This window comes from Hyperolius riggenbachi, chromosome 7 (assembly GCF_040937935.1).
Source record: "Hyperolius riggenbachi isolate aHypRig1 chromosome 7, aHypRig1.pri, whole genome shotgun sequence".
NCBI classification, from domain to species: domain Eukaryota; kingdom Metazoa; phylum Chordata; class Amphibia; order Anura; family Hyperoliidae; genus Hyperolius; species Hyperolius riggenbachi.
Genome location: NC_090652.1, coordinates 286,837,481 through 286,863,677, shown reverse-complemented (window position 1 = coordinate 286,863,677; position 26,197 = coordinate 286,837,481). Strand labels below are relative to the sequence as shown.

At 49.2% G+C, this 26,197-nt stretch overlaps 1 protein-coding gene across 1 annotated transcript in view; it reads right to left on the bottom strand.

The window, feature by feature from the left end:
* NXPH2 (neurexophilin 2) overlaps positions 1-17,980 on the bottom strand; it is a 281,561-nt gene extending 263,581 nt beyond the window's left edge. Inside the window, exon 1 of the mRNA XM_068245880.1 lies at positions 17,911-17,980. The gene's annotated coding sequence lies outside the window, so the exon portion shown is untranslated. The remainder of the gene's footprint in view (positions 1-17,910) is intronic.
* Positions 17,981-26,197: the final 8,217 nt, after the last annotated feature.

Below are 26,197 nucleotides of genomic sequence, written 5' to 3'. Positions count from 1 at the left end.
TATTTTTTTAAACTGTCATTTTTTTAAACATGTTGTTATTTTTTTGTAGCTATGGGGGAGGGTGGGGGGTTAATCACATTTTATTAAATGTATAATGTGTTTATTAATTTTTTTTTAACGTTAATTTTACTTTTTGGCAACTAGGTGGCACTAATCACTATCCTGGTAGTTACTGGGAAGTGCTCAATCTTTTTTTAATTTTTTTTACAACTTGTTATTTTCAGTTTCATGATGAAGCAACATGCCTCTTGATTCAAGGCATGTTGATTCATTCACAGGGGATTGGTTGGCTCGGGGGGATGCTCGTTCCCCTTCACCAATCAATACCCTGTAATAGCAGCCGGGAACCCACCTCAACAATGCTGAAGAAATATATCTGGCCGGATTTCCGCTAAGCAGCTCCTGCTGGACGGATATATTCGTCCACTTGGAGTTAAGTAGTTATTATTATTATTATTATACTGTATAAACCAATAAATGGTATCATCCGTATTTAAAACGTCTTGCTTTTACTGATGGCAAGCACAGTACAGAACTCTAATGCTCTTACAGCTGATACAAATCCTGCAATAAAACTGCATTGTGTCTACTTTCTGCTTTCATGGAAGCAGACATACGCTTAACATTCTGTGTTTACAATTTAGCTGCTCTGCCGAAGCAGCCAGCTGACACAGCTGAGATATCAAATTACAGTTGTGATTAGCCACAATTAAACAGGCTATACTCTCTGAACACATACAGCATGCATTTCTCTATGTTTTCTTTCTGTCCTGTGCAAGAGTTCAGGTCCACTTTAAAGTGTATGGACCAAATCTGAGATTGTTCTACCCTTGCTTCCCTCCCTCACTCCGCAAGGCAAACTAAGTATATGTTTGATTTTGAAAGGAAATCCAATCCTTATTTTGGTGCCCCCAAACCAAATTTACATGATGTAAGTAGAGTTTAGCAAAATGTATCCAATTTGGACATGAGCCAATAAAATGCACTTCCTGTACAATTGTGATTGGTCCACCTCCAAGCTGCATATAATTTGGATGCACATTAGAATTATAAGTATCTTGTCGACCATCTCTAGAGGTGACCATGCTATTCTCCTGAAAAAAAATTATCCAGATAATTATGCTGAAGCATTTTTCTTATGAGTTGATTAAGGGAATATCTGAGCAACTAAAAAAAAAAAAAAACATCTACTTACTTGGGGCTTCCTCCAGCCTCTTACAGCCAACGTGTCCTACGCCGCAGCTCCGCTCTCAGTCGCAAGCCCGGGGTTCCTGCCGGAGCAGAGGCTGACCTCACGAGGGCGTCTGCACTTGCGTGAGCGCCCCTGTCAATCACATCCATGTGGTCCGGAGTGTACTGCGCAGGTGCAGTAGTTCTGCACCTGAGTAGTACACTCCACACCACATGCCAGTGATTGACAGTGGCGCTTGCGCAGGCGCGGTGGAGGACGACCTCGTGAGGTCAGCCTCTGCACCGGCAGGAACCCCGGGCTTGCGGCTGAGAGCGGCGCTGCGGCGTAGGACACGTTGGCTGCAAGAGGCTGGAGGAAGCCCCGGGTAAGTAGATTTGTTTTTTAGTTGCTCAGATATTCCCTTTAAAATTGCTGATAGCGTTCAGCACTTCTGAGAAGAAAAATATCAGCACTTTGGTACCCAGCTCTGACACAGGAGACCTGGGTTCAAATCTCAGCTCTTCCTGTTCAGTAAGCTAACACCTATTCAGTAAGGAGTCCTTGGGCAAGACTCCCTAACACTGCTACTGCCTATAGAGTGCACCCTAGTGGCTGCAGCTCTGGCAAATTAAGTCCACAGGAGAAAAGCGCAATATAAATGTTCTGTATCTTCTTTTGTCTTGACTACTGAGGAAAATATCCTATATAAGTTTTGTGTTTTTTTCTCCCTTAGGTACACATTTGCTTTAAATATTGAACCCTCATAGCAGGGGTTAATTAAACCACACATTTTTTTCCCTTCAAAATAATTTCTCACCCTTATTTATGGAAGGGCCGGTCAATTCCTTCCCATTTACCAAAAGCCATAAAACATTTTCCTTCCGATGGTGGCCTTTAAACAAAGCCAGCAGAGTTCAGGCTCTTCCCGTAGTTTATTACGCAGAGATCAGTGAAATCTTCAAATTCATTTGTGACCTTAGAGTAGGATAACAATTAATATCGTGTCTGTCGGAGTCTGAAGAGGATCTGAATTTTATGCTCCATTAGATACTACATTAATGTAACAACTCAAACATTATTAATTGTCTGTGGTGGAAGCCGCTCTGCTAAGGCCTCATTAATTTCACACGATATTAACGATGACTCATTCTAAAGGGTTTCATTTCAAAGAGATCCGCAGAACAGGTAAAGCCAAGCGACTGTGAGATCTACTGATTTATAGCTTAAAACTTTGCTGTAACTTCCTGAGAAGAGTTAATTCAACAAAACATTCATTTCTAACTTCTCTTTGCTTTACCCCCTACTAACCACCCAGGGCCGGATTTCTGGAATGGCCACAGAGGCCTGGGCCTTGGGTGGCTGTAAGCCAAGAGGGCACCTGGACATGGAAGAGCAGTTGCTACATAGGAAAGAGGAGGCTGAAAATGTGGAGCAACACATGGAAAACAGGAACCGGTACTCAAGGGAGCTGTTCATGAAAAAAGGGGCTGCAGTACATGGATGATACACATATAAGAGGGTGCTGCACATGGAATGGGAGGGGGCTGCAGCACATGGAAGACGAGCCCCAACATACTTGGCCTAGGGGCATAAAAATAATAAGTCCGGCCTGCACCCACCCACTGCCTATCCACCTAACAGAAGGGAGGGCCTCCCCATATCTCACTAGGCCAGAAAAGGATTACGACGAAATGAGGCCCTAGGCACAATAGAAGTTTTTGAACATTGATGATGGTCACCTGGCTTTATTAGTAAGACTTGGTGGGGCGTGGCATCCACTTGGCCCCTAGACTTTCTACAGGCCCTAGGCAGCTGCCTAGAGTTTCCTTGTGCATAATCTGGCTCTGAACCAGGCTATTGCAGCACAGTTGGTGTAGGCACCAGTAGTTGCCCATCGCATAGTCAAAGCTGGCACCCAGATAAGTTATCAGATGGGTGCTTGATTTGGGTACTGGTATTGGCTAATGGCTATCCCATAACCTGTGTCTGGCCCAGGAAGATTTCTGACCCTGGTGCTTGAATTACGCACTGGGAAACGTGCCTTCTGGTTGCAATATAATGCAGCTGAATGTCAGCCTTTGTAGCCCCAGGCCGGCTGTCAGCGCTTGACATGAGGCGTGGTTACTGGCCTGGGCAGCAAAAAACTGCCTGACATCTGAAGTCTCACTAAGATGTGCCTCCATGCAGTGGATGCCTCTCTACTGCCGGCGCAAGGCTCTTGCAAGCATCCAGACGGTGCATGGTACCAGATAATCAGAATCAACTTTATTCATCAAGCATAACAGATGTCGCACCTGTAATTATTTGTGGTACACACAGTAATTAACATAATGCAAATAACAACATATGACATAGTGTGGTTTGAATTTAGGAGGAGGACTGCTTAAGGGAAGGAGGTATTCCTGTGCCTGGAGGTTTTGGTAGGGATTGTCCAGTAGCGGCAGCCTGAGGGGAGGAGGTCAAAGAAACTGCTGCCGGGATGGGATGGGTCACGTGTTATCCGGTTGGCCATGGATCTCAATCTAGATGTGTGGAGGAGGTCCAGCGGTGGCAGGAGTGACCCGATAATCTTCTCAGTGGCGCTGATTACTCTCTGGGGTTTGTGCTTATCCTTTGCTTTAGCCACTGTGTACCAGATAATGATGGAGGAGCAAAGGACAGATTCAATGGCGACAGTATAGAAACTGGTCAGCAACTCCCGCCGCATTCCAATTTTTTTTGCCTCAGGAACAACAGCCTATGCTTTGCCCTCTTTTTGGTTATGGTGGTGTTCATGCCCCATCTGAAAAAGTTGGTGATGGTAGTGCCTAGGAACCGATTGCTATGTACCCTGGAGACATCAGTGCCTTTGATGAAGATCCGGTTGAGTGTGGGCAACAGGGCGAGTGTCTTCTGAAATACTGTAAATCCACAGTCAGTTCAACATTTTTTGCAGCGTTTAGGACGAGCTTGTTATCTTTGCACCACTTGCAGATTCACTCAATCTCTCAGCAGTATGTATGCGCCTTGTTTTGCCAATGAGGCTAAGGATGGTGGTATCATCTGCAAATTTGATGACCTTGACAGAATCAGCAGAGGATGTACAGCTGTTTGTGTACAGGGAGAACAGGATCAAGGACAGCTTACAACCCTGCAACTGGAGCAGCAGCTGCCCAGTTGACAGAGCCTTGAGGTACCCCCATAGAGTGAGGCCACATACACACATCAGACCATAGTCTTTTGAAAATGAAATATCACAGACCGATTTTACCCCCTTCCATGTAGTATGAGAGCCATACTCTACACAGTCTATTCTATTGAGCTGAACTCCCCAACAGATAGAAATCTTTGCAAGATGCTGCACACACAGATGCTGTACACATGCAACAGATCAGTATCTGCAAAAGATCTGTTCCTGCCAAAGATCCGCTCCTGCAAATTGCATTCATAGTCTATGATATCTGCAGATCCTCATACACACCTTGTTTAACAGACATTCATCTGCAGATCAGACAATCATCTGCAGATCTGAAAATCCATCCTGGGGGATCTGATCTGCAGATGAATGTCTGTTAAACAAGGTGTGTATGATGATCTGCAAATATCATAGACTATGAATGCATTTTGCAGGAACAGATCTTTTGCAGGAATAGATCTTTTTCAGATACTGATCTTTTGCATGTCTACAGCATCTGTGTGTGCAGCATCTTGCAAAGATTTCTGTCTGTTGGGGAGTTCAGCTACATAGAATAGACTGTGTAGGTATGGCTCTCATACTACATGGAAGGGGGTAAAATTGGTCTGTGATCTTTCATTTTCCAAAGACTACGGTCTGATGTGTGTATGAGCCTTAAGGGTGTGGAGAAGAGATCTGATCTGAGTAAGAGACTGTGAAAGACCTTCCAGAGATATAGGAAGATAATTAGGAGAGTGAGGTCCTTTATGCCTACAGATGAACATATCTGTAGGAGTAAGGTGTGGTCAACAGTATCAAATCCTGATGACAGATCAAGAAGGATGTAGAGTTGGGCCGAACCTCCGATTTTAGGTTCGCGAACCGGGTTCGCGAACTTTCGCGGAACGTTCGGTTCGCGTTAAAGTTCGCGAACCGCAATAGACTTCAATGGGGATGCGAACTTTGAAAAAAAAAAAATAATTATGCTGGCCACAAAAGTGATGGAAAAGATGTTTCAAGGGGTCTAACACCTGGAGGGGGGCATGGCGGAGTGGGATACACGCCAAAAGTCCCCGGGAAAAATCTGGATTTGACGCAAAGCAGCGTTTTAAGGGCAGAAATCACATTGAATGCTAAATGACAGGCCTAAAGTGCTTTAAAACATCTTGCATGTGTATACATCAATCAGGTAGTGTAATTAAGGTACTGCTTCACACTGACACACCAAACTCACCGTGTAACGCACCGCAAACAGCTGTTTGTACTAGTGACGGCCGTGCTGGACTGGTGCGCACCATGGCGAGAGTGCAGGTTTTGGTGGCTTTACAGCCCATATGGTCGGCCTGGCTGATGTAGCTGAATGACAGAACAGTGACTGTCCAGCTGATCAAATTTGGTCTGACCACAATGAAGCAACGACCTTATTATCTTTTGTGTGCCCCCCGAGACACTCATCTAGGCGCCGGTCATTGCTTCATTGTGATACGCAAGCCCCTTCACCACGGCAAGGTAATGATCACGAAGGGGAATGGGCGCATGTACATGCCTTTTCTTTTGTTGTTGCAGCTGCCCTCAGTGCAGCCAGAAAAATTAGGCAGTCATGTACACGCACCATAAAAATTATTACAGCGGTCGCTGCTAGCAGCGGCCTAAAAAATTCAGCAATCCGCCTGGAGTCCCGGACCCTGTTGGTGGTGGCGGAGAAGGTAGTGAAGCGGCCTGCAGGCAGACATGCTGTGTGGAGGGACTGGGAGCGACTTAGTCTTTTTGGGGCAGGCCAGGCAGCCAGTCACACGGCGTGCAGGCAGAGATGCTGTGTGTGCGGGGACTGACTTAGTCTTGGGGCGGGCAGCAGCCCTCCGGGATCCATGCCTCATTCATTTTGATAAAGGTGAGGTACTTAACACTTTTGTGACTTAGGCGACTTCTCTTCTCTGTGACAATGCCTCCAGCTGCGCTGAAGGTCCTTTCTGAGAGGACGCTTGCGGCAGGGCAGGAGAGAAGTTGGATGGCAAATTGGGACAGCTCTGGCCACAGGTCAAGCCTGCGCACCCAGTAGTTCAAGGGTTCCTCATCGCTGTTCACAGCAGTGTCTACATCCACACTTAAGGCCAGGTAGTCGGCTACCTGCCGGTCGAGGCGTTGGTGGAGGGTGGATCCGGAAGGGCTACGGCGAGGCGTTGGACTAAAGAACGTCCGCATGTCCGACATCACCATGAGATCGCTGGAGCGTCCTGTCTTTGACTGCGTGGACACGGGAGGAGGATTAGTGGCAGTGGTACCTTGCTGGCGTTGTGCTGTCACATCACCCTTAAAGGCATTGTAAAGCATAGTTGACAGCTGGTTCTGCATGTGCTGCATCCTTTCCACCTTCCGGTGAGTTGGTAACAGGTCCGCCACTTTGTGCCTGTACCGAGGGTCTAGTAGTGTGGCCACCCAGTACAGCTCATTCCCCTTGAGGTTTTTTATACGGGGGTCCCTCAACAGGCAGGACAGCATAAAAGACGACATCTGCACAAAGTCGGATCCAGTACCCTCCATCTCCTCTTGCTCTTCCTCAGTGACGTCAGGTAAGTCAACCTCCTCCCCCCAGCCGCGAACAATACCACGGGAAGGTTGAGCAGCACAAGCCCCCTGCGACGCCTGCTGCGGTTGTTCTCCTGCCGCTGTCCCCTCCTCCTCCTCCTCCTCCTCTCCCAAAGAAACACCTTGCTCATCATCCTCTGAGTCTGACTCGTCTTCTGCACACGACCTCTCTTCTTCCTCCTCCTCCCCCCTCTGTGCTGCCGCAGGTGTTGAGGAAACAGCTGGGTCTGATGAAAATTGGTCCCATGCCTGTTCCTGCTGTAACGGTTCCTGGTCACGCTCATTCGCAGCTTCATCCGCCACTCTACGCACAGCACGCTCCAAGAAGTACGCGTAGGGAATTAAGTCGCTGATGGTGCCCTCACTGCGGCTCACCAGGTTGGTCACCTCCTCAAACGGCCGCATGAGCCTGCATGCATTTTTCATCAGTGTCCAGTTGTCGGGCCAGAACATCCCCATCTTCCCAGACTGTTTCGTTCTACTCCAGTTGTAGAGGTACTGGGTGACGGCTTTCTTCTGTTCTAGCAGGCGGGAGAACATGAGCAGGGTCGAGTTCCAGCGAGTGGGGCTATCGCAAATGAGGCGTCTCACCGGCATGTTGTTTTTACGCTGAATTTCTGCAAATCGTGCCATGGCTGTGTAAGAGCGCCTCAAATGCCCACAGAACTTCCTGGCCTGCTTCAGGACATCCGCTAAGCCAGGGTACTTTGCCACAAATCTTTGAACCACTAGATTCATGACATGTGCCATGCAGGGTATGTGTGTCAGCTTCCCCATATGCAAAGCGGCAAGCAGATTGCTGCCGTTGTCGCACACCACGTTGCCTATCTCCAGGTGGTGCGGGGTCAGCCACTCATCCACCTGTTTCTTAAGAGCAGCCAGGAGAGCTGCTCCAGTGTGACTCTCCGCTTTGAGACAAGCCATGTCTAAGATGGCGTGACACCGTCGTACCTGGCATGCAGCATAGGCCCTGCGGAGCTGGGGCTGTGTAGCTGGAGAGGAGAACTGCCACTCAGCCAAGGAGGAGGAGGAGGACAGCGAAGAGCATGTAGCAGGAGGAGAGGAGGTGGCAGGAGGCCTGCCTGCAAGCCGTGGAGGTGTCACAATTTGGTCCGCCGCTTTCTGCTTGCCATCGTTCACCACCAGGTTCACCCAATGGGCTGTGTAGGTAATGTAGCGGCCCTGCCCGTGCTTGGCAGACCAGCCATCCGTGGTCAGGTGTACCCTTGACCCAACGCTCTTCGCAAGAGATGACACCACTTGCCTCTCAACTTCACGGTGCAGTTGGGGTATGGCCTTTCTCGAAAAATAAGTGCGGCCTGGCATCTTCCACTGCGGTGTTCCGATGGCCACAAATTTACGGAAGGCCTCAGAGTCCACCAGCCGGTATGGTAACAGCTGGCGAGCTAACAGTTCCGCCACGCCAGCTGTCAGACGCCGGGCAAGGGGGTGACTGGCCAAAAGTGGCTTCTTCTGCTCAAACATTTCCTTCACGGACACCTGACTGCTGCTGTGGGCAGAGGAGCAGGAACCGCTCAAGGGCAGAGGCGGAGTGGAGGAGGGTGCCTGTGAAGGTGCAAGGGAGAAAGCGGCAGAAGCAGATGATGCACCTGAAGGAGGAAGAGGAGAAGGAGGGTGACTTTTCTTTTGTGTGCTGCTGCTGCTTTTGCTCAGGTGGCCATCCCATTGCTGTTTGTGCCTTTTCTCCAGGTGCCTTCGTAAGGCACTTGTCCCTACGTGAGTGTTGGCCTTTCCACGGCTCAATTTTTGTTGGCAGAGCGAACAGATGGCTTTGGTCCGATCTGAGGCACACACATTAAAAAATTTCCACACCGCTGAGCCACCCTGGGATGTGGGCACTATGGGGACCTCAGCAGCTGATGCTGAAGGGCAAGTTGGCTGGCTGTACATAGGTGGCGATACATGGTGCCGGACTCTGCCACCAGCTGTTTCTGACGAAGAGCTGCCCCAGCTTCTTTCAGCAACTTCTCTCCTCCTACTACTCTCTGACTCCCCCTCTGAACTGTCCCCCTCTTCATCTCCTCTATTGGGAACATACAGAGGATCCCTATTACCGTCATCATCGTAGTCATCCTGCCCAGCTTCGCTTGCCTCAGACAAATCCAAACTTGCACCATCAGTAGGTCCTTCATCCTCCTGACACGTTACATCCATAGTGTTGCCGCGTAACTCAGACATATTAGCTGGTGAAAATTCATCTGGCTGTAACAACAATGGCTGTGCATCAGTGATTTCAACACTAAATAATTCTTGCGAAGTGTCAAATGCAGCGGAAGTGGTGCTAGTAGTAGCGCTGGTGGCTGAGCAAGATGAGGTGTTCTGTGTCGCTAAATACTCAACCATGTCCTGACAATCTTGGGAGGTGATGGGACGTGCCTTCTTCCGAGCATTGTACTGTGGGCCAGGTCCACACGAAATTACATTTACACGACCTCGCGCAGACCTGCCGGGTGGCCTTCCTCTGCCTCTGCCACTACCTCTTCCTCTTCCTCTACCTGTTTTGTCCATATCGGGTATGCACGGAGTGGTATATCACACTGCGTGCACTCACGTAGGTAGGTGGGTTCACTTAACTGCACAGGTATGCGCACTGATGCGGTGGGTTCACTGAACAGTACAGGTATACAGTGGCAGGTTCACTGAACACAACAGGTATGCAGTGGCGGGTTCACTGAACAGGTATACAGTGGCGGGTCCACTGAACAGAACAGGTATACAGTGGCGGGTTCACAGAACAGGTATGCAGTGGCAGGATCACTGAACACAATAGGTATGCAGTGGCGTGTTCACTAAACAGGTATACAGTGGCGGGTCCACTGAACAGAACAAGTATACAGTGGCGGGTCCACTGAACAGAACAGGTATACAGTGGCGGGTTCACAGAACAGGTATACAGTGGCGGGTCCACTGAACAGAACAGGTATACAGTGGCGGGTTCACAGAACAGGTATGCAGTGGCAGGATCACTGAACACAATAGGTATGCAGTGGCGTGTTCACTAAACAGGTATACAGTGGTGGGTCCACTGAACAGAACAGGTATACAGTGGCGGGTTCACTGAACAGGTATACAGTGGCGGGTCCACTGAACAGAACAGGTATACAGTGGCGGGTTCACAGAACAGGTATGCAGTGGCAGGTTCACTGAACACAACAGGTATGCAGTGGCGGGTTCACTGAACAGGTATACAGTGGCGGGTCCACTGAACAGAACAGGTATACAGTGGCGGGTCCACTGAACAGAACAGGTATACAGTGGCGGGTCCACTGAACAGAACAGGTATACAGTGGCGGGTTCACAGAACAGGTATGCAGTGGCAGGTTCACTGAACACAACAGGTATGCAGTGGCGGGTTCACTGAACAGGTATGCAGTGGCAGGTTCACTGAACACAACAGGTATGCAGTGGCGGGTTCACTGAACAGGTATACAGTGGCGGGTCCACTGAACAGAACAGGTATACAGTGGCGGGTCCACAGAACAGGTATGCAGTGGCAGGTTCACTGAACACAACAGGTATGCAGTGGCGGGTTCACTGAACAGGTATACAGTGGCGGGTCCACTGAACAGAACAGGTATACAGTGGCGGGTCCACTGAACAGAACAGGTATACAGTGGCGGGTCCACTGAACAGAACAGGTATACAGTGGCGGGTTCACAGAACAGGTATGCAGTGGCAGGTTCACTGAACACAACAGGTATGCAGTGGCGGGTTCACTGAACAGGTATGCAGTGGCAGGTTCACTGAACACAACAGGTATGCAGTGGCGGGTTCACTGAACAGGTATACAGTGGCGGGTCCACTGAACAGAACAGGTATACAGTGGCGGGTCCACAGAACAGGTATGCAGTGGCAGGTTCACTGAACACAACAGGTATGCAGTGGCGGGTTCACTGAACAGGTATACAGTGGCGGGTCCACTGAACAGAACAGGTATACAGTGGCGGGTCCACTGAACAGAACAGGTATACAGTGGCGGGTCCACTGAACAGAACAGGTATACAGTGGCGGGTTCACAGAACAGGTATACAGTGGCGGGTCCACTGAACAGAACAGGTATACAGTGGCGGGTTCACAGAACAGGTATGCAGTGGCAGGATCACTGAACACAATAGGTATGCAGTGGCGTGTTCACTAAACAGGTATACAGTGGCGGGTCCACTGAACAGAACAGGTATACAGTGGCGGGTCCACTGAACAGAACAGGTATACAGTGGCGGGTCCACTGAACAGAACAGGTATACAGTGGCGGGTCCACTGAACAGAACAGGTATACAGTGGCGGGTTCACAGAACAGGTATGCAGTGGCAGGATCACTGAACACAATAGGTATGCAGTGGCGTGTTCACTAAACAGGTATACAGTGGCGGGTCCACTGAACAGAACAGGTGTACAGTGGCGGGTCCACTGAACAGAACAGGTATACAGTGGCGGGTCCACTGAACAGAACAGGTATACAGTGGCGGGTTCACAGAACAGGTATACAGTGGCGGGTCCACTGAACAGAACAGGTATACAGTGGCGGGTTCACAGAACAGGTATGCAGTGGCAGGATCACTGAACACAATAGGTATGCAGTGGCGTGTTCACTAAACAGGTATACAGTGGCGGGTCCACTGAACAGAACAGGTATACAGTGGCGGGTTCACTGAACAGGTATACAGTGGCGGGTCCACTGAACAGAACAGGTATACAGTGGCGGGTTCACAGAACAGGTATGCAGTGGCAGGTTCACTGAACACAACAGGTATGCAGTGGCGGGTTCACTGAACAGGTATACAGTGGCGGGTCCACTGAACAGAACAGGTATACAGTGGCGGGTCCACTGAACAGAACAGGTATACAGTGGCGGGTCCACTGAACAGAACAGGTATACAGTGGCGAGTTCACAGAACAGGTATGCAGTGGCAGGATCACTGAACAGGTATGCAGTGGCAGGATCACTGAACAGGTATGGAGTGGCAGGATCACAGTAAAGGTATGCAGTGGGCTGAGGGCTCACTGAACAGAACAGGTATGCAGTGGCAGGATCACTGAACAGGTATGGAGTGGCAGGATCACAGTACAGGTATGCAGTGGGCTGAGGGCTCACTGAACAGAACAGGTATGCAGTGGCAGGATCACTGAACAGGTATGCAGTGGCAGGATCACAGTACAGGTATGCAGTGGGCTGAGGGCTCACTGAACAGAACAGGTATGCAGCCAGGAAGAAGTTAAGCCTAACCAATCTTTCCCTATATGAGAGACTGCAGCAGCTCGCCCTACTCTCACTAATGCAGGCACACGAGTGGCCGTAATGGCCGCCGCTGCCTGCCTTATATAAGGGGGGGTGGGGCTCCAGGGGCTAGTGTAGCCTAATTGGCTACACTGGGCCTGCTGACTGTGATGTAGAGGGTCAAAGTTGACCCTCAGTGCATTATGGGGCGAACCGAACTTCTTCCGCAAAAGGTTCGCGTGCGGTACCCGCACGCGAACCACCTACGTTCGCGCGAACCACGTTCGCCGGCGAACCGTTCGGCCCAACTCTAGAAGGATGAGTATGGAAAAATGACATTTGGATTTAGCTGTAAAAAGATCATTGGCCACTTTAGTAAGGGCTGTTTCTGTGGAGTGGTTAGAATGAAAGCCAGACTGAAACTGATTAAGCAGGGAGTTAGCAGATAAATAATGGCTTAGATCAGCATGTATGTGTCGTTCAAGCAATTTGGATGCGAATGGGAGAAGCGACACCGGGCGGTAGTTAGCCAGTGCAGTTGGATCTAACCTATACCTGGCTATCTATACTGGGGGCACCTATACTTGGCTACCTATACTGCATGCACATATACTTGGCTTCCTATACTGGGGGCATCTATACCTGGCTTCCTATACAGAGGTACCTATGCCTGATCAAGCAGGGGTCACATCCTCACAAGTTTGCCTCAGGCAATGAAAAGTCTAGAACTGGCCCTCTTTGGTGGCTGCCATATTTATCTCCTTTTAAACAATACCAGTTGCCTGGCATCTCTGCTGATCTTTTGTCTGCAGTAGTGTCTGAATAACAGAAGAAACAAGCATGCAGCTAATCTTGTCAGATCTGACAATAATGTCAGAAACATCTGATCTGCTTATGCTTGTTCAGGGTCTATGGCTGGAAGTATTAGAGGCAGAGCTCAGCAGGGCAGCCAGGCAACTAGAATTGCTTAAAAGTAAATAAGTATGGCAGCCTCCATATCCCTCTCACTTCAGTTGTCCTTTAAAAGAAAAAGAGTAAACTTTAAGTTAATAAGCCTTTTTCAGATTTAAAATGCATTCAGGAATTGATTCTGTGTAGCTGAACTTATTTTGTTATCTCTTTATTTATCCATACTGCTTGCTAGTAGTAAGAGAGGTTGACACTTCTGCCGACAGTGAATTTTTCAAAGGCTTTGGTTTTTTTAAAGATGTAAAATATAATTTTGTTCTACCTATTCAGGTCCGGACCCAATGACAGGACACAGAATTCTTCTTAAAGGGGTTCTCTAGGGGGGTTTGAAAATAAAATCTGACACTTACCTGGGGCTTCTATCAGTCCCCTGTAGCTGTTATGTCCCGCGCCGTCCTCCTCCAATCACCCGTTCCCCTCCGCCGGCACCGGGCAATTATTCATCTAACAAGACGAACAATGCGCACTCCCGCTCGCGTCATTGGAAGCTTACTGCGTAGGCGCAGTGCGAAGTTTTCTTGTATTGCGTCTGCGCAGTAAGCTTCCAATGACATGTGCGGGAGTGAGCACGCGCAGCCACGCCTGTGCAGCCACAGTTAGATGGGATACCGCGCTGATAGAAGCCCCAGGTAAGTGTCAGATTTTATTTTAACCCCTCCTGGAGAACCCCTTTAAAATCCCAATAGATTGTGAATGATAACCTGTGTGATACGCTCATTGATGTATCTGGGTTTGACAGTTGACTTTAACCTCTTGCCGCCCGCGTCACGCCGATGGGCGTGGCCTCGGTGGCAGCCCCAGGACCGCCTAACGCCGATTGGCGTAAAGTCCTGGGGCTGTAATCTGCATAAGATCGCGCGCGCGCTGCGCGCGCATCTCGTGCACGGAGGGCCGAGCTCCGCCCCCTCTTCAGTCTCCGAGCGGCTATTGCCGCTCGGGAGACTGTTAGACGGCGTGATCGCCGTCTATTTCTATGTACAGCGCTGCGATCGGCAGCAGCAGCGCTGTACTGGGGACAGCCGTGTCACACGGCTGTCCCCCTGGGGGACAAGAGAGCGATCGGCTCTCATAGGCAGAAGCCTATGACAGCCTATTGCCATAATTGGCTGGTTGTGGGGAGGGAGGGAGGGAATACATTTAAAGAAACAGGGTTTTTTGTAAAAAAAAAAACACGGATATAAATATTGATAAAAAAACAAACAAACATGGGGGGAGTGATCAGACCCCACCAACAGAGAGCTCTGTTGGTGGGGAGAAAAGGGGGGGGTTGATCACTTGTGTGCTGTACTGTGCGGCCCTGCAGCGTGGCCTTAAAGCTGCAGTGGCTATTTTTTCTAAAAATGGCCTGGTCACTAGGGGGGTTTAGCCCTGCAGTCCTCAAGAGGTTAAAGGGAACCTAAACTGAGAGGGATATGGATTTTTCCTTTTAAACAATACCAGTTGCCCGTCAGCCCTGCTGATCTCTTTAGGTGCAGTAGTGGCTGAACCGCACAACTGAAACAAGCATGCAGCTAATCCAGTCTGACTTCAGTCAGAGCACCTGATGTGCATGCTTGTTGAGGGGCCGTGGCTAAAAGTCTTAAGGCTCATACACACATCAGACCATAGTCTTTGGAAAATGAAAGATCACAGACCAATTTTACCCCCTTCCATGTAGTATGAGAGCCACACTCTACACAGTCTATTCTATTGAGCTGAACTCCCCATCAGACAGAAATGTTTGCAAGATGCTGCACACAAAGATGCTGTACACATTCAACAGATCAGTATCTACAAAAGATCTGTTCCTGCAAAAGGTCCGTTCCTCCAAAATGCATTCATAGCCTATGAGATCTGCAGATCCTCATACACACCTTGTTTAACAGACCTTCATCTGCAGACCAGACAATCATCTGCAGATCTGAAAATCCATCCTGGTGGATCTGATCTGCAGATGAATGTCTGTTAAACAAGGTGTGTATGAGATCTGCAGATATCATAGACTATGAATGCATTTTGGAGGAACGGACCTTTTGGAGGAACGGACCTTTTGCAGGAACAGATCTTTTGTAGATACTGATCTTTTGAATGTGTACAGCATCTTTGTGTGCAGCATCTTGCAAAGATTTCTATCTGATGGGGAGTTCAGCTCCATAGAATAGACTGTGTAGAGTATGGCTCTCATACTACATGGAAGGGGGTAAAATTGGTCTGTGATCTTTCATTTTCCAAAAACTATGGTCTGATGTGTGTATGCACCTTAAGGGCCCTTTTCCACTAGCAATCGCTAGTGTTCAAGCTGAACGCTAGCGATTGCTGAATCGCAATTACCGGCGATTCCCCGACGTTCGCGGCGGCAATTTTGCTATGCTATGCACTGCATAGCAAAATCGCGGCAAATATCGCTCCGCCGCGCGTTCGCGTTCCTGGCAAAAACGAATCGCGGTAGTGGAAATGACCTACCGCGATTCCTATGTTAAAAAGCAAACCGTAGCGATTGTAAAATCGCTAGCGGTTTGCGTTTTTGCGATTCAGCCAGCGCAAACGCGCTGGTGGAAAAGGGCCCTTAGAGACACAGGATCAGCAGGAGAGTCAGGCAACTGGTATTATTTTAAAAGGTAAAATCCACATCCTTCTCAGTTTAGGTTCCCTTTAAATCTTTATGTGGTTCTGCACTGCCATCTTCTGGCAGAATATTGCACTTCAGGACTTTTGTGCTCCATTACATACGTTGATCTATGGAAAAGACGGTAACAGAATTCAGTGACACAGATAATCTTCCAGGGTAGCACCTTGAGTTACTGTTTCATGGTCAAGAAAAATAAAAAAAACCTTTTTTTTCTCTTGGCTAATTGTAAAGAAGGTCAGGTCCAGAGCGTGGGCAGCGGGGAGCTCCCTGTAGAGTCAGTGGATGTACAGGACAAGTGCTGAGCTTCATCACCTGAAACTCCGCTATTTGTGTAAATGTCAGTGGCAGCCTTCAGGGAATACAGTTCCAGTGACTCCATAATTGGGCGGGTGGGTTATATTTTCTGTTATCGCCGTATTCATCTATCGCCGTCATGGGAAACTTAAAGGGAACCTGAAGTGAAACGTACAGTATATGGAGGCGGCCATGTTTATTTCCTTTTAAACAATACCAGTTGCCTGGCAGCCCTGCTGATCTATTTGTCTGCAGTAGTGTCTGAATAACACCAGAAACAAGCATGCAGCTAACCTTGTCAGATCTGACTTTAAAGTGAACCTTAAGTGTCCAAAAAAAATTGAGTTTTACTCACCTGGGGCTTACCTCAGCCCCCTGCAGCTGATCGGTGCCCACGACGAGTCGCTCTGATGCTCCGGGTCCCGCTGGCGGCCACTTCCGGTTTCGCCGTCAGGACCCGTCAGGCTGGGGAACGCGGCTGATACTACGCGTTCCCAGCCAAAATAGCACCCCTATGCTGCCATATGTCCGCATAGGCACCCGTATGCGGACATATGGCCGCATAGGGGGGCTATTTTGGCTGGGAACGCGTAGTATCAGCCGCGTTCCCCAGCCTGACGGGTCCTGACGGCGAAACCGGAAGTGGCCGCCAGCGGGACCCGGAGCATCAGAGCGACTCGTCGTGGGCACCGATCAGCTGCAGGGGGCTGAGGTAAGCCCCAGGTGAGTAAAACTCAATTTTTTTGGGACACTTAAGGTTCACTTTAAAGTCTGAAATAAGGTGTGCTACATGCTTGTTCAGGGGCTATGGCTAAATGTATTAGAGGCAGAGGATCAGCAGGATAGCCAAACAACTGGTATTGCTTAAAAATAAATATGGCAGCCTCCATATAATTCTCGCTTCAGTTGTCCTTTAACTTCTTGCCGACTGCTCCACACCAATTGGCGTGAACGCGGCGGCAGCCCCAGAACCGCTCCATGCCGATTAGCATGAACGGCCTTCTATGGGGCTATCAGGGAAGCATGTGCGCTGATACGTGCATCTCCGCTTAGAAGGCGTTGTGCTCTGCCTTCAGTCTCTCAGCGGCGATGGCAAAACCGCCTGGGGATACAGAAGCGATCAATGGTGATAGGCTGACTGGGGGAGGGAGGGAGGAAAAATTATAAAAAAAATAGGCATTTTTATAAAAAAAAAATAAAAAAAAATATTTGTATAAAAAAACCCAAAAAAACATTGGGGGAGCGATCCTTGCCCACCAACTGAAAGCTCTGTTGGTGGGGAGAAAAGGGGGGGGGGGGGATTCACTTGTGTGCTGAGTTGTACGGCCCTGCAGCAAGGCCTTAAAGCTGCAGTGGCCCAATTTATGAAAAATGGCCTGGTCTTTAGGAGACTTTAACACTGCGGTCCTCAAGTGGTTAAGGTACCCATGCACACATCAATTTTCCCATGGGATTCCTGGCACATTCAATCACTCTGATTGAATCTACCCTTGGGGTAGTGGGACATGCGTGTCCCCTCAGAGTCGTTCGTCGCGGCAGGGAATCCTGCTTGTTTTCTTGCGATGAACGACTCTAGGGGGACACGAGTATCCCCAGGGCTGCAAGTGTACTATAGGAGAGAGGCCAAGAGGGGAGGACAGCGAGACACGAAGCCAACGGCTTGATCTGTTACATTGCCACCAGCTTATTTGTCATTTAATTAAGTCATTTTTTTAATAGACATATTGTTACGTCAACTAGTAATACAATTAGCACCACCTGCGGCGGTTACAATCACAAGTTTTGTTACGTGAAGCAAGTATGATTGAAATTAGCAACAACAGCGCCATCTGCCGGATGCGCCCGGCTAACGGATAAGTACCAAAAAACAAACTGCCCTGGGGGGTATTTACCTTAGAGGGGGAAGCCTCTGGATCCTTATGCGGCTTCCCCTGTCCCCCAGAAAATCCACTGACAAGACTGATGGTGAATGTACGCAGGTTGTAGCACACAACGATATTTACCTCTGAGCTTTAGCGCAGGCACAGTATCAGCTTCCTCTCTGGCTCCGATAGAACTATCCAAGCCCGATTGGGTCCACCCTACTGCGCAGGTAGCCCGAGGTTGAAGCTGGTACTGTCCATGCCCTGGAGCCTAGAGGTAAATATTGCCGTCTGCTGCTGTTTGAGGGAGCCAGCGCTGGATTGGTGCTGCACATTTGGATCAAGAGGCTTCTTCTTCCTGATTTACAGGTTTTCTTTAGGCTTTTTTTCCACGAGCAGTTGAACTGTGTGCTCAGCAGTTACCAGGCAGCAGCAAGCAGTTGCCAAGCAGCAGTGAGCAGTTAGCAGGCAGCAGTGAGCAGTTACCAGGCAGCAGTGAGCAGTTGTGAGAATTTGAGAGGCATTTCACTTCCTATCAACTGCCCATGGAAAAAAGGCCTTAGGGGACCCAGCAGGAAACCTCATAGGGAATAGTTCTCCAATCACAGCACCCTCTTACAGCACAAAGCAAATAGTGTGGGTGTAGTTTACTACAATCTATTGGAAACCTAACAGTTCATGAGAGTACTGTCCACCCAATCAGGTTAGCTGGCTTTCCCTATGAAGTCTACTGCTGGCTCCCCTAAAGTAGACACTACATCAGCACTTGGCAAACTACAGCCCAAGGGCGCTGTAATTCCTCTCTCTCTCATCTCTTTCCCTTAATCCCTCCTTCCCTGCAGAGTTTACAGTGGGCGGTAACAAGGGGTTACTTAAAACTCACCTGATCACCGATTCCAGTGTCGCATGGCAACAGGGCATCACATGACACGCCTTCAGGACATACCAGCATATTACACATTGGCTGCCAGCGTGTAATACGCTGGTATGTCCTGACGGCGTGTCATGTGACGCTCTGTTGCCATGGAGATGTGCCGCTGCAATTGGCTTTCGGGGGAGTTTTAAGTAATCCCCTGTTACCACCTGCTCACGACTCTGCAGGGAGGGGAAACATTTAAGAAATGTGGCCCAAGGCCCGCAGCATCCCGGGCCTTGCAAAGCTTGCTCAGCCCTGCGCTATAAAAACGTATGCTGGTCTCCAGATAAACTTGCATTGCTTACTGTAACCAATGCAGCTCATAGTTTCACCTTGTTCCTTGGTTTGCTTTTTGTAGGAATGACACTTGCTTTGTAAGTACCTCATGCAGCACCGCTTCTAAACCTTTTGCTGCCTGAGGCAAACTTCTGAGGATGCCCCTGTAACCTGATTTATCCGTTAGCACCAGGCCCCGGCTGAGGGGAATCCACCAGACACTGACTTGAAATTATCAAAGATTTATTTGCGACCTAACGTGATCACTGGTCGTTTCAATCAACCCGTAGCACTTTAACAACACAATACACCTCCCTTGCACATCACAGGTCAAAATACACACTCTCCTAGTCTTCACAGCAGGTAAAAGCTGTGGGATAAAAAGGTTACGTTACATACAAATTATATTTGAAAGTTGAGCTACAAAGGTCTTCTTGTACAACAATCAATCACTTTACAGCATGTTTACATCACAGTACCACTGCTGGGTAACCAGAAGGTGTAGGAGACCACACTCAAGCAATGCTGAGTGTGCAGCGGATCCACCCGCGTACCCACAGGATATATCATGCAATTCCTCCAAAGTGATCCAGCACAGCTCTTTTATCTGAAATTATTTTATTGGATCATTAAAACATGTATAAATATAGCTGCATAGTGGCTACGGTCCACCGTTTCAGACCATCACAGTCCTTGTTCACGTCACACAGCCTATGTGGCGTGAACAAGGACTGTGATTGTCTGAAACGGTGGACCGTAGCCACTATGCAGCTATATTTATATATGTTTTAATGATCCAATAAAATAATTTCAGATAAAAGAGCTGTGCTGGATCACTTTGGAGGGAGTACCACTGTTGGGGCGTGGGCTGGGGAAGGGGATGGTCTACTGAGCAATTTCAGTTCCTAAACAGTTCTCAGTCCCTTGCAACCAAGTCCAAGCTCTGTTGCTCATCAAAACCTTGGGGGAACTCGTGACAGTTCTTAAAGATGGTACTGTATAGTTGCACAGTTCATTGGTTGATCCCAAAAAGGATGTTCACCTTGCTCAAAGATCTCTTAGACTCTTTACCCTTGATAATATCTCACCACCAATGACCAATGCACCCGGCTATACCACCAGAATCACCCTCAATATAACTCTCTTTTTGTGCACTTTGACTTTTAGGCTGAATAAGTTCTAATTTAGAGTTGTTGCAAAATTTGTACTCCAAGTAAGTGGACTCTGTATCTTGATCAAAGGTCAGTTCACTCTTTATTGTAGCACACTTTTAGTATCAGAAGACGCAATGCAACTCCTCCTTTTTCACTTATCTTCTTTAATACTGACAGGTTCTCTTTAAAATCACAGCCTTAGTTATCTCCTCTTTCTTTAAGACAGTGTACTCAGGTAATATGCATAAATCACACTTTGGTTCACTTCTTGTATCACTCTCTTAGTAACACTTCAGAACATAGCACAGAAGAACACATGAACTTCAACTCTATACTTGACACGGACTTGACAGGCACACTGTCTCTGAATCAGGCCTAAAGCAAGAGGGTGGATGTGTCAGCCCAGTGGGGTACTCAATGGAGGCTGATAAAGTATCTTGTAACAGAAGGGCTTCACACTCAATACATTTCATATAATCAGCAGCAGATTTCTTCACTTTAGCTGGCAGCAACAACTGTATCATCGACACAATAGTCTCTGTAAGGCCTTTGTACACAGACAGTCTCTGATAACAGCAATATGAACAGGCCTGGCCTCTCCAGGTTCTGGGTTGCTATATTTCTATCTCAGCAAGCCTCCGCTGAACACTGGCTACTAACTGAACACACACTGTAACTTGTAGTTGACTCTAGGGCTAGCTCGGATTTGCTCTGTGCACACAGCCTCTGGTCTCCGGTCACTGTCTGGCCTGGTTGCCGCTGCCTCTCTGCTCTGCTCTGGTTGCTGCGTGGCCGCCGGGTCCCCTCTTAGCCTCTGGGGTGATTGCTGAGGCGGTTCTCCTTGTGTCCTCCTTCCCACTCTCTCCGCCGCCTCCTGACTTCCAAGTTCCTCTCTCCACTCCGCCTGACTGGCACGCTCTGGCTGGTTCTAACCAGTTCTATCCGGCTACACCTTTCTAGCTCTGCCCCTCCGCACCTGCGCTGTAGCTTCCGACAGGCCGCGCAGGGCTTCTGGAAAGTTCCACTGCTCTGTGTGCTCTGGTCGCCTAGCAACAGTCTATGCGACCATTACAACGCCTCCACCCCTCTCCCATGCGCCGTTTTGGCTACACAGGCGCCTATCTAAGGCGAAACTTAGCCTTAGATGCTAAAGTTACCTCACAGATAGAAATACATTAGCAAAACTTTTGGGACCCTCTTTTAGAGGCCGAGGGTTACATCCCCACCCCGATTTGGAATGATCGCACAGCACCCGACAATTTACTCTGCTTCATTTAATGTTCTGACATGTCATGCTGCAGCTCAACACAATAGCACACTCAGTGGCGTGAACCAAACCTTATTCATATACTAATACCTTGATGGAACCTTGTGGATTATATGGTGGCCATTGACGCACTTGAAACTGTAACAGTGGACTACATTAGGAGTTAAACAACGATTACTTTTTTTCTATAGAATTTGGACATTTAAGAGTATACTCCCACATTACATATGTAATTGCACCTATATATATTTTTTGTGGACTGAACGTCTGTAGGCCTCAGACAAGGTTTGGCTATGAGTCATTGTTTGATTCACTGATTTATATCATAGTGTCTAGTCCAGGCATGGGCAAACTTGGCCCTCCAGCTGTTGAGGAACTTCAAGTCCCACAATGCAATGCAGGAGTCTGACAGCCACAGTCATGACTCATAAAGGCAAATGCATTGTGGGATTTGTAGTTCCTTAACAGCTGGAGGGCCAAGTTTGCCCATGCCTGGTCTAGTCTATGATAAGGATGCTGAGTTAGCCTTATATAGAGAATTGTATATGGTTTTTTAGATATGTAACAATAAAAGTTATATTTTAGATTATGCCAATGCTCGATGACACTTCTTGTATATAGGTATTGTGCTTGAATGTTATTATTATTATTTAGTATTTATATAGCGCTGACATATTACGCAGCGCTGTACAGTATATATATATATATATATATATATATATATATATATATATTTATATATTGTCACTAACTGTCCCTCAAAGGAGCTCACAATCTAATCCCTACCATTGCCATATGTCTATATTATGTAGTGTAAGTACTGTAGTCTAGGGCCAATTTTAAGGGGAGCCAATCAACTTATCCGTATGTTTTTGGAATGTGGAAGGAAACCGGAGTGCCCGGAGGAAACCCACGCAGACACGGAGAGAACATACAAACTCTTTGCACATAGTGCCCCGGCTGGGATTCGAACCAGGGACCCAGCGCTGCAAGGCGAGAGAGCTAACCACTACGCCACCGTGCTGCCCACAATGTTATCCTAATAGTGTGTCAGCTGTTTGTATAGGTGGGTTTTCAAGTCAGTTCAGTAGGACCTCACCCATTGTCAGTGGCATAGCTAAGGTTTTTGATACTCGGTGTTGGCCATTTTCAGACATCCCCCACCCCCAACCCCCCAAAAAGGAAAGGAGTGAGTGTGATGCATAGTGCACACCACAGTAAAAAATGGGTTTGGCCATGGCATAACGTGGGCAGAGCTAAATCCCAAAACATAGTTGGGAAAAGTGATTGTAAAGGTAACTGGACAACGTTACCCAAACACATAAAAAAGCCGTGTTTCCCCCATGATGGGCTGAAACTGGAGATTCTCAGCATGGATGGGTAGACAATAAATCTGCAGAAACTGTATGATGCTATCATGTCAATGTGGACCAAAATCTCAGAGGAATGCAGTGCAGAATAAGGCAGTATGAAAGGCAAAAAAGGTGTCAAACTCACTACTAACAAGATGTACCGAATAAAGTGGCCAACAAAATATATTAATTCTCCTGTCAATGTTTTCTTTTGGTTCATTTATTAGCATACACTTTAGTAATTATGAGCCCCAAAATGCCAAATGCTGCAAAAATAACCCCAAGGTAGCAAATGCAGTCACTTTGACCATCAAATAATAAATGCAGAAAATGTTCCCTCCAACACATGCAAAGAGGCAAACATTACCTACGACACATGCAATGAACTAAACGTTACTTCTGTCGTGTGCAATGAGGCAAACTTTACCTACCACACATGCAATGAGGCAAACGTTACCTCCAACACATGAAATTCAGCAAACATTACTTCACACACATGTTAAAATGCAGTAAACATTACCTCCTACACATGTGAAAATGCACATACTTTACCCCACATATATGAATGGAGCTGCTGAGTGGGGTGGGAGGGGGACACTTGGTGCTTCTGGGAGGGTGTCATTGGATGGGAAGGGTGACACTGGGTGGAATGAGTGTGATACTTAGTGGGAAGGGTGACACTGGTGAGAGGAGGGTGGCAGGTGGGTGACACTGGGTGGGAGGAGGGTGACACTGGGTGGGAAGTGTGACACTGGTGGGAGGTGGGTGACACTAAGTGTGGAAGGTGACACTGTGTGGGGAGTGTACACTAGGTGGGAGGAGGGTGGCAGGTGGGTGACACTGGGTGGTAGGTGGGTGACACTGGGTGGTAGGTGGGTGACACTGGGGGGTAGGTAAGTGACACTGGGTGGTAGGTGAGTGATACTGGGTGGTAGGGGGGTGACACTGAGTGGGAGGAGGGTAACACTGGGTGGGGAGGGTGACACTGGTGGGAGGTGGGTGACACTGAGCGTGGAAGGTAACACTGGGTGGGGATGGTGACACTGGGTGGGAGGAGGGTGACAGGTGGGTGACACTGGGTGGTAGGAGGGTGACACTCAGTGGCGGACATACGGCCGTGCAGGCCGTGCCGCCGCACGAGGGCCCCTGAAGTTCCGTTTTCTTCAGGGGCCCATTAAGTATTTTTTTTTTAATATATTTTTTTTATTATTTTTTCCCCCGGGGGGCCCGACTCCTATCCTCCCTCCCTCCCTCACCTCGGGGGCCCCCCTCCCAGTATGCGCGGCAGGAGAGCGGCAAATCCGGGTCTCCAGGCATGCGCTAGAGGGCTCAGCCGCTTGGTCTCCAATATGTCGACAGAGTTGGAGACATATTGGAGACCAAGCGGCTGGGCCTCTAGAGTCTGCCTGGAGCCCTGAAGACTTCCTGTATTTGCCGCTCGTTCTCCCGCCACGCATATCGGGAGGGGGGCCCCCCGAGGTGAGGAAGGGAGGGAGGGAGGATAGGAGTCGGGCCCCCCACCCGGATAGCTACTCAAAGGGCTACCTGCCTACCCACCCGGCTACCTAACCACCTACCCACCCGGCTACCTACCCACCCACCAGGCTTCCTACCTACCTACCCACCCGACTACCTAACCACCCACCAGGCTTCCTACCTCCCTACCCACCCGGCTACCTAACCACCTACCCACCCGGCTACCTAACCACCCACCAGGCTTCCTACCTACCTACCCACCCTGCTACCTACCCACCCACCAGGCTAACTACCCACCCGGCTACCTAACCACCTACCCACCCGGCTACCTACCCACCCACCAGGCTTTCTACCTACCCACCCGGTTACCTACCCACCCACCCACCAGGCTTCCTACGTACCCACCCGGCTACCTACCCACCCACCAGGCTTCCTACCTACCCACCCGGCTACCTAACCACCTACCCACCCGGCTACCTACCCACCCACCAGGCTTCCTACCTACCCACCCGCCTACATACCCACCAACCAGGCTTCCTACCTAACCACCCACCCGACTACCTAACCACCCACCCGGCTACCTACCCACCCACCAGTCTACCTACCCACCCGGCTACCTACCTACCTACCCACCCGGCTACCTAACCACCTACCCACCCGGCTACCTACCCACCCACCCACCAGGCTTCCTACCTACCCACCCGGCTACCTACCCACCCACCAGGCTTCCTACCTACCCACCCGGCTACCTACCCACCCACCCACCAGGCTTCCTACCTACCCACCCGGCTACCTAACCACCTACCCACCCGGCTACCTACCCACCCACCAGGCTTCCTACCTACCCACCCGGCTACATACCCACCAACCAGGCTTCCTACCTAACCACCCACCCGACTACCTAACCACCCACCCGGTTACCTACCCACCCACCAGGCTACCTACCCACCCGGCTACCTACCCACCCACCAGGCTACCTACCCACCCGGCTACCTACCTACCTACCCACCCGGCTACCTACCCACCCACCAGGCTTCCTACCTACCCACCCGGCTACCTACCCACCCACCAGGCTTGCTACCTACCTACCCACCCGGCTACCTACCTAACCACCCACCCGGCTACCTACCTACCCACCCGGCTACCTACCTAACCACCCACCCGGCTACCTACCGGGCTAGTTACCAACCCACCCACCAGGCTACCTACCCACCCACCCGGCTAACCACCCACCAGGCTACCTACCTACCCACCAGGCTACCTACCTACCCACCCACCCACCAGGCTACCTACCTACCCACCCACCAGGCTACCTACCTACCAGGCTAGTTACCAACCTACCCACCTGGCTACCTACCCACCAGGCTACCTACCCACCCACCCACCAGGCTACCAACCCACCCACCCACTCACCCACCCACCAGGCTACCTATCCACCCAACCACCCATGGGAGCTGCGCGCCGGATGGAGGCTGGGACAGGAGGTCTGCTGCTGCAGGTGAGTCAATGTTTTTGTTTTTTTATTTATATTAGCAGGTGTATGTTCTGGGCAGGTCTGCCACATGATTGCATGTATTTTCTGCGCAAATCTGCCGACATGATTGCATGTATTTTCTGGGCATATCTGCCGACATGATTGCACGTATTTTCTGGGCATATCTGCCGACTTGATTGCATGTATTTTCTGGGCATATCTGCCGACTTGATTGCACGTATTTTCTGGGCATATCTGCCGACTTGATTGCACGTATTTTCTGGGCATATCTGCCGAAGTGATTGCACGTATTTTCTGGGCATATCTGCCGACATGATGTGTATTTTCTTGAGAAAACCTGCACAATTATGTGAATTTTCTGGGGAAAGGGTCACCAAAACT